Source organism: Falco biarmicus, chromosome 1 (assembly GCF_023638135.1).
Source record: "Falco biarmicus isolate bFalBia1 chromosome 1, bFalBia1.pri, whole genome shotgun sequence".
Classification (NCBI taxonomy): Eukaryota; Metazoa; Chordata; class Aves; order Falconiformes; family Falconidae; genus Falco; species Falco biarmicus.
Window position 1 is genome coordinate 28,399,542 of NC_079288.1, and position 12,296 is coordinate 28,411,837.

The window sequence follows — 12,296 nt, forward strand, 5'->3', positions numbered from 1 at the left end:
TTTCTTCCTTTTACTTTGATTATACTGGCCCATCCTACCGTACCCTGCCCAGAGCAGCAAACCCATCCTCTGTATTTCAGAGGAAGATAAAGATGAGGAAAATCCGGCCCCGTGTACCCCAGCCAACTGTGCAAAATTGCTCACAGCAGAGAAAATTCCTGCAATAATCACTGAATGCCCTGGAAGTTAACATGGGGTTTGATTAGTATTATTAGCTCAGCTTGCGCACAGGCACTTCCAAGAGCCAGCCACAACATCGGGAAGAGCTGTGTGGCTATGGCGAAAAAATATTTGCAAACATTCATTGGAACATGAAAGTGAATAAAGTCCAGCCATTTTCACAGCCCTTACACGCTTCTGTACAGCTACTATTCCAGCAAGTTTGTTTATTGCAGTTCAAACTGCATGTTTTAGGTAAATACTTCAAAATATCCTCTGAATAGCTTGTAACATTCATCAGTTACAACAACATACAAAAGCAATGTTAAGAACCGTTTCAAGCAGTTTGGAGGAAAAAAATGCCAGGCTGCTCTCCTTTAGAGGGACAGACGCACACAGACAGCTTCACATTCCCAAAAGACTAAAAGAGCTTTTTTTTTTTTTTTAGAAAAACAATATTAAAGTTTGCTTTTAGGTAAAAGCCACACATTAAGCTTTTGAAGAGGCTTTACTCACACAAACACATTTCAATCATGAAGTCCCGAACAAACGAGCTGACAGACAGAAAAGCACAGCCCATGAAAGACTCACCCAGCCTTTCTCCCATGCCCCGTATCCTCTGCTCTGACCCTGCACATTTCCGAAGCTGCTCTTTCGTTCCGCTCTACTTTGCAAAGGTATGCATGCCTTCAGAAAATAAAAGGTTGCTGTTTGTTTGTTTACACGGCATTAATGGCAGCAGGGCAACTAACACAGGAGCCTGGCCAGTAGCAAGCAGTGGGGACACAGGGAGAAGACAAGGAGTTCTGCTCCACCAAAAAATCCAATAGACACACCACAGACTGCTTTTTTCACATCAGCTCAGGAAAACCACATTTCTCTCCAGTGAGATTAGATCCTGACACTCTCCTCCCTCCTGAAGACACCATGTATACATAGACACCTTCAATCCCTCCAGTTTCCTTCTCACTCCCTCTTTTTCCTTAGCCCACATCAAGCTGCTATGTAAAACCTCTTCCCCCATGTAACATCTTCTTAGGCACTTTATAAAAATAGGTGTTCTCTTAACTGTGACGACTCCATCAAGCATGTGCAAACCCCGATGTGTCCCGATTTTTAGGTAAGCTAATCCCAATAAAAATGAGTTCACCTGCAATGCTAGCACGGATTACGTGCATCGTCTTGTGACAGAGGAGATTAAATGAGGGAGGGATGGTGTGTAGTCAAGGCAACTGCGGATGCTACATGGAGGCATGGGAGTTTATGCTGCTCTTCAGGTGTTGCTCATGCTGTTCCTCTCATTTTTGCCAAAGCCACCACCAACAAAAGGAATGGGAGGCAGTGACAAGCAGGAGCAAGAGCGCAGTCACAGTCTGGTAGGGGTCTGGTTGGGAATGGGTTCCACTCCACATTTCAGCGTTCCTGTGAGATTGAAGTGACAAACAGGAGGTGAAGATCCCTGGAACGGCTCCTTGCCCCAGGGCTCATCCCTTACACTTCCTCACTGGCTCTGACAAAGCCTCGGCCGCCCGCGCTGCCCAGGGTCCGGCCGCCCAGCACAGCACGGCCCTGCCACCGCCGCCCTCGATGGCCAGCCGAGCGTGAAGCCCCTGGATTGCTACTGATCTTGTTAAGGCTAAATCACAGGATTTGGCCAAAAACACTATATTCCCTGATCAGAGATCAGTTTCCCCTCTACCATCTGATAAGCACTCCGAAAGGATGCGTTAATAGGCTTCTGTTCACTCTGCACCCGTTAAGCAGAGGCCGAGCTACCATAAGAGGGAATAGATTTGAGTAATGATCTCTTATGAGGCAGCAAACCTACATATAGTGTTTAAAATTATTCCCTTAGGACAAGATGTTTTTCACCAAATCTCCCACATGACAGTTTGACATATTGGTTCAGGCACATAGCTCCGCATTTGTACACAGTACAGAATCATCTTTTTCAGTTTTCAAGAAAAATAAGGTCTGAAAACATTTCATGTCTCCCTGCACACTGGACCTAGTCTCCACAGCTTAATTTACTCCTAAAATGGTACTTTTAAATACAACTAGTTCATTTGTGTTGATAAACAAATAAGCCACCTCTTCCCTCACCTCTGTAGCACTGACAAAACCCCAAACAAAGGCATTTTCTTGACCCAGGAGTACCAGTAAGCACATGTTTTGCATTTGTTTATAAACACAAACATGGCACCTGCCACCTGCTTACTCCATAAATTTGCACCACTTTCACCTCTGGCAACCTGTACCCTGCTATGGACTGGGTCTGTCTCTTTTTATTTTAAATGCCTCGGGCAAAGGCTGTCTCTGGCTTCGGACCCTGCAGCACCGAGCACTCCGCTGACACTCAATGCAAAGCCCCATCCGCTCCATTACCAAAAACAACTTCTTACTCTGATTTTACTCCTTCATTTATTTTGTGTAACCTGTGCAATTTTTAAAGCCCATAAGATGTTAAAGTCACTACCCTCCCCAAGATGAACAGAATTAACAGAAGCTGGAAGCATTCACAGTTAAGATGAACAGCTGATGCCAAGGACTCGTAATGGTGAGCACAGGTGAAATGGGAACCAGGCGATTCCCCTCTCCGCCAACCAGGAGGGCTGTGCAGAGACCCCCCCAACTCCCCAGCATCGGCCACATCTCACTCATTAACATTTCAAGAAGTCATTTGGCTTGGCCAGCCCGTAGATTTATTGCTGAGACCCAGCCAGCTGAGCTGCACTGTGAAAGCCTTTCTCACAAAGGAGGGAAGGCTCTTTAGCCAAAAACGTGTGCACAGCACCGAGCACCGTCCCACACCACTAGTATATCCCACAAACCAGGAATAAAGCATTTGGCTTTGCTGCAGCTAGGTAAGACACCGCTCACCTTAAAGACAAGGCAAGGCAAGGCATGGCCATCCCCACTTGCCGGGGCTGGGAACACGGCACATTTACCCTTAAGGTCGAGTGGTGCCCATCCCTCCGTCAGCCCATCAGGTCTGGCAACGTCCTCCCACCCTCAAAGCCTCTTCCTCCACAGACAGCATGATTAATTAGAGGTGCCCGTGACTCTAAAGGGAGCATGTATCAGCCTATGCTGCAAAGATGTTTATTTTGCTTTCAGTGGTCTCAGAGCTGGCATGGAGCTCCATCAGTGCTCGCTGTTTGCACAGAATTTACATAACAGGAGACACAGAGTGCTTGCTGAGAATACATATTTTTCTTTTTTTCTCCCTTGACCTCCTTTCATGCTACTCTTTTCACCAGGAGCAACAAAAGGATGAGCACACCATGACAGGGAGGCTGCCCAAACCCACAGCAGTGTTAAGGGTTTGCTGTTAATGCTGTAGGTTTACAGCCAGACTGCTGCATCCTACCCTACAGCTCCAACAGCAAGCTGGGGCAGATATCACTCCAGGACAAACTCAAGACTGTTGGCCACATGCCGATGTCTGAAGAAAATGGTGAAAATACTATTAAGTAGGGAAAATGCAAACCCTATCAGTGGAAAAGGTGGCAGTCATCTTACACGTAGCATGACCTTGAAGACGCAGAATGAATGATGTGCGGATGAGGAGAGCGACATTGCTGTTTTAAAAAAAGCGTTCCCTACACGCTTCCAGGAGGAGACGATAACAGGGGAACCCGCAGCTCCCCATGGTGCTGCCCACTGCCCAGCAGGAGAGCAACACGCGTCCGTGGCTTTACAGGGAAGTGTGAAACTGCCTACATCTATTGATTTCCCTGGAACCTACTGCTGAATTGCTGCTTTCCAACTCTACAGCTCTCCGAGAAGAAATACAAGTCCTGTGTCCAAGGGGGAAGCCAGAAGCTCCACACCTTCGGACAGCACCAGCTCCTGTGCCCTGCTAGACAGCCATGGGGACAACGGTCTGTTTTTAACTCATATCCTTCCTTTCTTTTGGCTACCTTCAGTTCCTCTTTTTGGTTTAACACATTAACTCTCAGGCTGGCTTCACTGCAAAATACGCAAACGGCAGGGGGCCATGTGCCTGCCCCCCTTGCAAAGAGGCCGATGTTGGGGGTTTGGCTCTCAGATAAAAGACCATTCTTGCAAACCAGGTCCCATCATAACTACAGTGCTGTGGTGCCGCTTTCTGCCAGCCTGCTCCTGCCATGCCCCACGCAGGCAAACCATAGCTCATGTGGAACGGCCACTAAAGCTGAGGTTCAGACGGCCAAGCTTTCAACCATAGCCTAAAGCCCACCCAACACACCTCATGGCCCTGAACCGCTGCTTGGGCTCCCCAGAGCCATCACCAGCACCATGCTCTCCTAAGCTCTGCACAGTATGAGAAGCTACAACCCTGCTCAAGTGAGGAAAACTGGCTTTAAAAATCAAACCAAACCAACTGCCACCAACAGTCAAACCATTTCTGAATGCTTCCAGGAGAAAAGAAACACGAGTCTGGCAACTGCAACCCATCCCAGCATAGTTGAATCAACACTCCCAACATTCATACACTGCCATCCAAGACCAGCAAATCCTCTGGGAGCTCCGAGTTATTTTCCAGGGCTTATTCTTCTACCACCACCACCCACCCCCCCTAAAAAAAAATAAACCAAAACCAAACACTTCTGCTCATCTCGGAAAGGAGTTACCTAATTCTCCATCAAATTTACACTCAGGCCTGGCACTGGGAGAAGGCTACAAACAGCTTCTCCTGACCCTCCCTCCCAAAGGACTGCAGCAGTCTCAAGTCATGTCCCTACCTCTGCATCCAGCTTGTAATGCAAAAAGGAGAACTCCACGGTAGGAGTGAATATTGGCTGACTGATCCCATGTTTTCTCTGCTGTTGCCGTACATCATTCACTTGCGCTAACTAAATGTGGTGAGCCTATTTTCACCGAGGGTAATAACCCACACAGCCCCGATGAGTAGGGAAATGCTGGGGTTTGCACCCAATACTTTCAAATTTATTTCATATGTGTGCTAATTATCACATGGCAGCTTTACGCACAACTTCAGCCCATGTGAAATCCATCTCTTGACAGCCAGAATGTGCGAGCAAATAAAAGGTATTTCATAAAATCCAAAGTGGAATTTTCTGCATGTACAGAAGTCATATGAAATTGTCCAATACTCCCTCATTTAACTAAAAGCAGTTCCTGGACAATGTCTAGTATTATTTCAGGATAGGCCGAATTGAAAAAAAGATGTTACTTAAATGTTCTGCATTAAATTGCCACCTAGACATTTAACAAGGAGCTAAGCTGATTAATGGTGACTAATGCCTGCCATTTCCCTCGTGGGATCCCCTCACAGACCTGCCCTCTCCTGTGGGCACCGCACCAGTGGCCACCACCAGTCCACACCGCCAAGTGCTCACTGTCAGCCTCTGAGCACATCAGGCTGCCTTCAGATGCATCCCGTTTCATCCATCCCCAAGCAGTTTATTCCCCATTATGACGCAACCTTTTAATGCGTGTTGAATACTGAGAAACGGCTTGAGCTGGCCTGAGCTTCACTGCTGCTGCACCGCCACCACCTGCTTCACTCTTCACCAGGGGATGGTGCCTGAAAGAGCAATATTTACTTGAGCTGTCTGCTGATTCCGTAACCTGTCATATCATTTTGGTAAGTTTTGCAACTACTCGTTTCTTCTTGAGGACACACAGGTCAAAACCAGCAGTATCACCTTCAGCCTTTTGCGAGTTTCCATGCACAGGCCTCCAAAAATAGCACGAAAATGCCCACTCACACTGGCAAGGCAAGTGGGTGTATTAATGGAGTTTGTAAAGGCAATGAATAGCTGGTGATTATGCACAGAGCGCAACAGAGGAAGAAACATGTAAATTCCAGCTTTCTCTCATCAGATTTGTGCAAGAGCTTCTACATAATTGCTGGGGAAAAAATAGAAACGACAACAATAAGTACGATATTTAAGCCCTGCATATTATGCATGGAAATCTCTATTTTCCTTAAATGAAGTGAAAACAGAAATGAAAGAAGAAGATTCCCTTCAAAGAACTTTGTGGTCGCATAGTTTCAGGATGCAAATTAAATAAGTACTTGTTAGCCACATGTAAAAAAGGGAATTTGTCTCTCAAATAGTATTGGTCTCTTGTGAGGTGAAGGCTTGGATAGAGCTGGCCAAAGACTTTTATGTGTCCAGTCGCCTTGTTCCCTACAAAATCAACAGGAGCCATGTCCTCGTATCCCAAAGACAGATCTGCATCCAGCTTGGCAGCCTGGGCTGGGAATGGAGGCTCGCCCAGCTGCCCACCTCTTCCCTCCCCTCTCCCCCCCAGCCCCGCCGGCAGCTCCTGGAGGTGCCTCTGCCCTATCTATAACTCACAATTACGAGAGACCGTAACACAAAACTGCCACAGGCAAAGTCAATCTCTCCCAGGGGCCTCACACATCTGAGGCTCTTGCACACCAAGAAATGGTGATCATGTGCTTAATGCTCTGGGTTAAACCACACGAGTTCAAGGATACTCGTGAAAATACAACTGGAGTTTACCAAAGGCTAACAGCAACCAAGAAGAAACAGCATCCAGGATCTTTAGCTCTTTTATCCGGTTTATTTATAGAATTACCTTGAAATACATCCCATTCCTCTTTAGGATACTTCCAACTGCAGTTTTGTGTCTCAGAAGTAGCAGCTTATATGAGGGGACCTGGGGGAACAGCCTCCCTGAAACCAAAAGCCACTCAAACAACTTCACCGGTCACAGAGCGAGAGGAAGGGGAGAGCAAAGACCCCAGGACAAAGCCGGGTCTCACCAAGGCACCTGCAGAGACACGGTTCAGAGACAGACACCCCGGCCCGAGGAGCACAGAAGGCAGAGGTGTGACACTCCAGAAACAACCGTTTTCCAGTCATGGTTTCCAAGTCCCTAGTAATTCATGGACAATTTCTAAAGAGTCTACAAAAAGTAACTTAAAAAAGGAGAATTCTCAGGAAGCCTGAGTTTGTTGAATAAGGGTCAAAATCTGCAGGAAAACATTCCAGTGTTTGCAAATCGGACTGATACCTGATGCTATCAACCCAAAACACACTTTCTGGATAAATTCTTGCTAGGTCTTTTCTGTTACAGAAAAATCCCAAATTCTTGTATATCCCAACATTTATTTTGGCTACAGAAAGAGATGGAAATTTTGTTGTCACATAATGGATTTGGCATGTTCAGAAACATCCCATAAAACAGCAGCAAAGTGTGGTGATTAGCTGGGGGTCATAAATCTGATTGAGGACCAGGGTTTGTTTGAACAGCATGTTTTAAAACTAAATCTATCTCAAGGAAAAGCAAAGAAATCATGAGAAGAAATATGTAACTATGTGAAGGAGGAATGGCAGCAAGGGAAATGCATCTTAAAAAAAAACAACACACACAAAGAAACCTGGCTTTCTTAGGTACGTAAGTGCCACTATTACGAAAAGAAAAATATAAGCTCATCTTTTTCTTCCAATTGTCACATCACTGTGGAGAGTCTTCACGAAATTCTCAGAATAGCAACGAATCAGCAGCAAACAGCTGTTCAAGCAAGGAAGTCAGGGGTAGACAGACTTTCACTGCTTCACCAAAAAATTAACTCTAAAGTTTCACAGGCCAGTAAATCAACAAAACGGGCCAGTACAAGACAGGACAGACAGTCTCATCTTCAAACCCAAAGCTAAAATACGGGCCTGTGTTCCCTTTCTAGCCATATGCTCATGTGATTTATGACCCACAACAATTTCAATATCCCTGGAAAATGAGTAGGTGGCAGACAATTAGCTCGCCCCGCTGTGCTGGCAGTTGTGGGCTCTGCCCTGCGGCGCTCGGGGAGGGGATGCCCAGGAGCACCTGCTCCCCTGGCAAGGGCAGGGGCACAGGGCTGAGCAGTGCCGACACGCCGGCACACAGGAGCACAGCGTGTCCCTGGGGACCTCGCCGTGGGGGGCACTCTGGATAGAGAGACTGGACTTTATTCCTGTCCCATACACAACTACAGCTGCTTGTGCCAATGCTGTTAACCCGGCTGAGACTCGTTCAGCGCAGCAGCACAGGCTGCCCTGCCAGAAGGGCAGGTCCCTCTGACCACCCGGCCCATCAAAGAAGGGTCTCCAGCAGCAGCGACGCTCTCCCCTGCTGCACCACTCTCGGTCAGCAAGTTAACAGGGGATGGTGGAGGAAGGCAAGTTTAAAGCAAATACTGCACAGGTGCAGCGCTAAGCGAGAGGAGCGCAGGGTGCACAGGGAGGTGGGGAGCCCCTCGCCAAGCCCCGGCCCCACCGGGTGCAGCAGGAGGGGCGACAGGCAGCGCCCTCGTCCCCCTGCCCTGAGGGGCTATCCACCCGGCAGGGCTGTCGGGGGGAACGCTGGCACAGATGGCCTCATCCTCCCGGACACAGACGACACAAGTCCTTTACTCACGCAAGTTACAACAGAGAATCGTGCTGTGGCACATCCGCCGCCCCTATACAAAGCGGTTGTGTAGCACATAACACTGCTGTTGGAGTGAGCTGATCAGGCAACAGCTAAATAACCTTCCCAAGCACGGGGTCTGCAAGGCCTTTAAAGCTCACGAACACATCCATAAAATCAGGCACAAAGCAGTGAGACCGAGACCCCTTTGTGAAAGGACTTTGCAAACACAACCCTGATGCTCACGGGGGGGAACTGCCATCGCGTGACCCCCACCCCGTCCTGCCCCTGCAGAAGGGACCATTAGTGCAGGCAACTTCCACACAAGCACCTCACTACTGAAATAAAGCCACATACAAGGAAGCTACCAGGTGGCAGCGTAAGGGCTACCTTGTGATCTCCACCTGCAACTGTCCCAAGCAGGGCACTGTTTGCACTTCGAGCTCTGTCCAACCAGCAGGACTTGGCCCCTCCGCACCTGCTGCACCGCTGCAACCCCCATGCAAAGGCGGCACCAAACAAACAAAATCCTCCACCCCACCGCTGAATCATACCTGTCCTGCACGCAGGTGGGGCGAGACACAGGTACTACAGCTGGAGGCATGCAACCAACACTCACCAAACCCCAGCTATCACCATGGCACCAGCCAGGGCTGCTGCACATGTAAACCACCGCACTACACACATCTTAAAGCCGGTGAGATACTCAGTCAGTCAGCCCAGCATCAAAACTGGTTATCCTGAAGGTAAGGGCATTCAGACTGGTCTTAGGTATCTTCTGAGTGGCAAACCCCGAGTCACGCCGCTGCTCAAAAACACACCTCTGAACAGCAGCATCGCGCCCTTTGAGGATGAACGCTCTGTTTATTGGAAAACACACCGAGAAATACAGGTATCGGTAATAGCAGTGCAACAAATCATGCTGCCCGCCATCCTTCTCAGAAGTTTGGATCCACGCAGCCGCATCCTCCAGCTGCATAGCTGCCAAGGCAGATGAAATGTTGGGCCTGCTGGGCTCAGATAAGAGGGTGAGTGCAATGACAGCAGGAACACCCAACAACGGGACCGCAAGGATATATGCATGAACAGAGACTCAGTGCCTTCACGTACCCACCTTGCCTCCAGTCCTCCAGGTTTTCCTGAGCAGAAGGCAGCTGTGCTGAAAGAGTTAATCTCGCCTGGAACCAGTGTATCTCCGGTTTCTCGGAAAGTCAAAGGCTGCACCATGGAGCTGGGCTGCCTGCTCCCTGCCTGACCGGCCTGCAGCCTGACCCCTGACATTTCCACTCTGCTTCTCCCTGGCATGGAGAACTTAACCATACACAAACAAACAGGTTGGGAGGACAGATAAATGGAAGACGGAGGAGGAGAAAGAGAGGATTTCTCAGATTCCTCATAATAGCCCTGATTAAATAATAGCAGCCACCACCAGGCGTGGGTGAGGGGCTGGCGTTTATCAGTAAACCCTGAAGTCTACAGCAAGACATCTCTGTTTAATTAATACTGAAAGGGTCCCTTCCCCCTTCTACTTCCCAGGGAGGTTTTAAGGATCCGCCAGTTTAAAGATACAGCAAGTCCTTTTTAGCTCTTTTCCTGACAAAACAGAAGGGCAGAAAGAGCCTGTTTCAAACCACAGCCAGGATTTACAAACTCTACGGCAAAGACTTCCATCACGTGGAACCACGGAGGCGAAGCCCACTGAGAAGGTACCTTTAATTCAATCGCACTTAACCCTCTGAAGCAACAAACTCATCAAGTAATACAATTTTACAACAACCTGCTGGAAGTGTGCACACATATCATGACTAGATGTGGGTCTGCAGATTTTACCTGGGCTGGGGTCTCCTGCCCCTCGCACAGCATACCCATTTTCCCAGGGATAACTCTGTTCAGTGCTTGATGCAGTGCTACTGTCCCCCATTTTTGTCCAGTTTCCCCCTTATACTGGTGGCATCAGCATCATTCAGTGATGGAAATGATTGCACATACACACGGCGCAAGACAATTGCAGATGCTCTGGGCTTCCACTTAGCTCAGGCGGACCTTCCAAGGCACCTTCCATTTCAGAAGGACCCCTGCCCTTTGATCCAAGGTGAACATCGTACTAGTGCAGCACCACAATTCAAGCCATTGACCATGAAAAGCCACAAAGCTGGCACATCCCTCCATTACTCAGCAGCAGTGGGAGAGGAGCTCTGCTTCTAGGGCACCTTCATCCCACCACTGTGCTCAGAGAGCCACAACATGCCAGCGAGCACCCATCACAGCAGTGGCAGAAACTCTTGTCCCTGGAAAGTGGTCAGACCACCAGTACACATCATATAAACTAAAAAACAGCTCCTGATGGAAGTGGCCTAGATGTATGCTTGCCAGGCTTTGAACAAGTCCTCAAAAGACAGCAGGGCAGGGAGGGTCTGGCAGCAGAGTGCTCAATCCCCAGGTCAGATAGCCACCTCAAAGGCACCCACCCAACCAAACGACCAACCTCCACATCAGCCCACCACCCAGCCAACCAACTGACCAACCTCCACACCAGCCAACTACCCATCCAACCAACTGACCAACCTCCACGCCAACCAGCCACCCACCCACCCACCCAACTGACCTCTACACCAGCCAACTGACTGACCTCCACAGCAGTCAACTACGCAACCAACCAACCAGCTGCCAACCAACTGACTGACCTCCACAACAGCCAACCAACCACCCACCCATCCATCCAACTGACTGATATCCACCCTGTTGGACGGCATGCTGGAGCCATGCCTCCTCGACTCCTGCACAGCCACCTCCTCACCTAGGAGCAGGGATGTTAGACCACAGAGCTGGCCAACAGAATGGCATCACCAACACAGCACCAGCCTACTCATTTTTACAAATGTTTTTTCATTTTCATGGTATTTTTTTTAGAAGTTGGCCTCCTTTCCTCTCTCCCCTTTCCTCAGTAACCATAAAAATGAGTGTTAATGTTTATTTAATCACTTATCTCCCCCCATTTTCTTTTCCAACATTCCTTTTCTAAAGCCTTCCCAGCTTCAGAGAATAGTGACACACGAAATGGAAAAACCTAATTTTTCACATTCTTTTTTTGGTAAAAGAATAAGCATTATTTAATTTTCTAAACCCCCTTTTCCATTCTCTTTGGGGTTTTTTTCTCCAAAAACTTGTTTAAAGCTGAATAAACTGGTGGTGGAATTACAGAGATTCAGTCTTTTTGTGTAGTGTAAGCTGCAAAAACAGCAAATGAAAAAGTGGAAGAAAATTTCTGAAATAATGACTTCTGGTGCAATCAAAAGCAAAAAGAAGAGTGGGAGAAAAGGGAGATTTTGAAAGTCTAAGTTCAAATTGTAAAAGAAAGCTATACTTCACATCAGCTTTACAAAATTCCCAGGAAAATAAAGTCAAAACCAGTTATTTTCTTGAAGATCTATAGTCTTAAATACCTGTTTTCAACATAAGTCTCTTTTTTAAAGAAGTACTGGGATGGGGGATGCACTGTGATGAACTGAAAAATGTCTCCGTCTACCCAAAAAAATCATTATGCAATGACAAGAGACAATCCAGTATATAATCAAAGACAGAATCCTGACATGTTCAAAGAGAAAATTATTGTAACAGCAGTGACTTTGAAGATGAGAAGGTTTTTTTTTTTTGGTAGAAACAATGGCCATCAAGATTTTTACTGTAGCAGCCAATGCTTAAATGCACAACTTAGTATGCAGTGTGCCTGCCAGGTACACAGCACCAAAAGGGAAAAAAAAAATAAT

General features: G+C 47.7%; 1 protein-coding gene across 4 annotated transcripts in view; it reads right to left on the minus strand.

Annotated features, from left to right (window-relative positions):
* The window catches only part of MN1 (MN1 proto-oncogene, transcriptional regulator), a 112,368-nt gene that overhangs the window by 81,226 nt on the left and 18,846 nt on the right, over positions 1 to 12,296 (minus strand). Inside the window, exon 2 of one of the 4 annotated variants that reach the window (XR_008823734.1) lies at positions 1,310 to 1,581. The exons of the other annotated variants lie outside the window; for them this stretch is intronic. The gene's annotated coding sequence lies outside the window, so the exon portion shown is untranslated. The remainder of the gene's footprint in view (positions 1 to 1,309; positions 1,582 to 12,296) is intronic. 4 annotated transcript variants of the gene reach the window in all.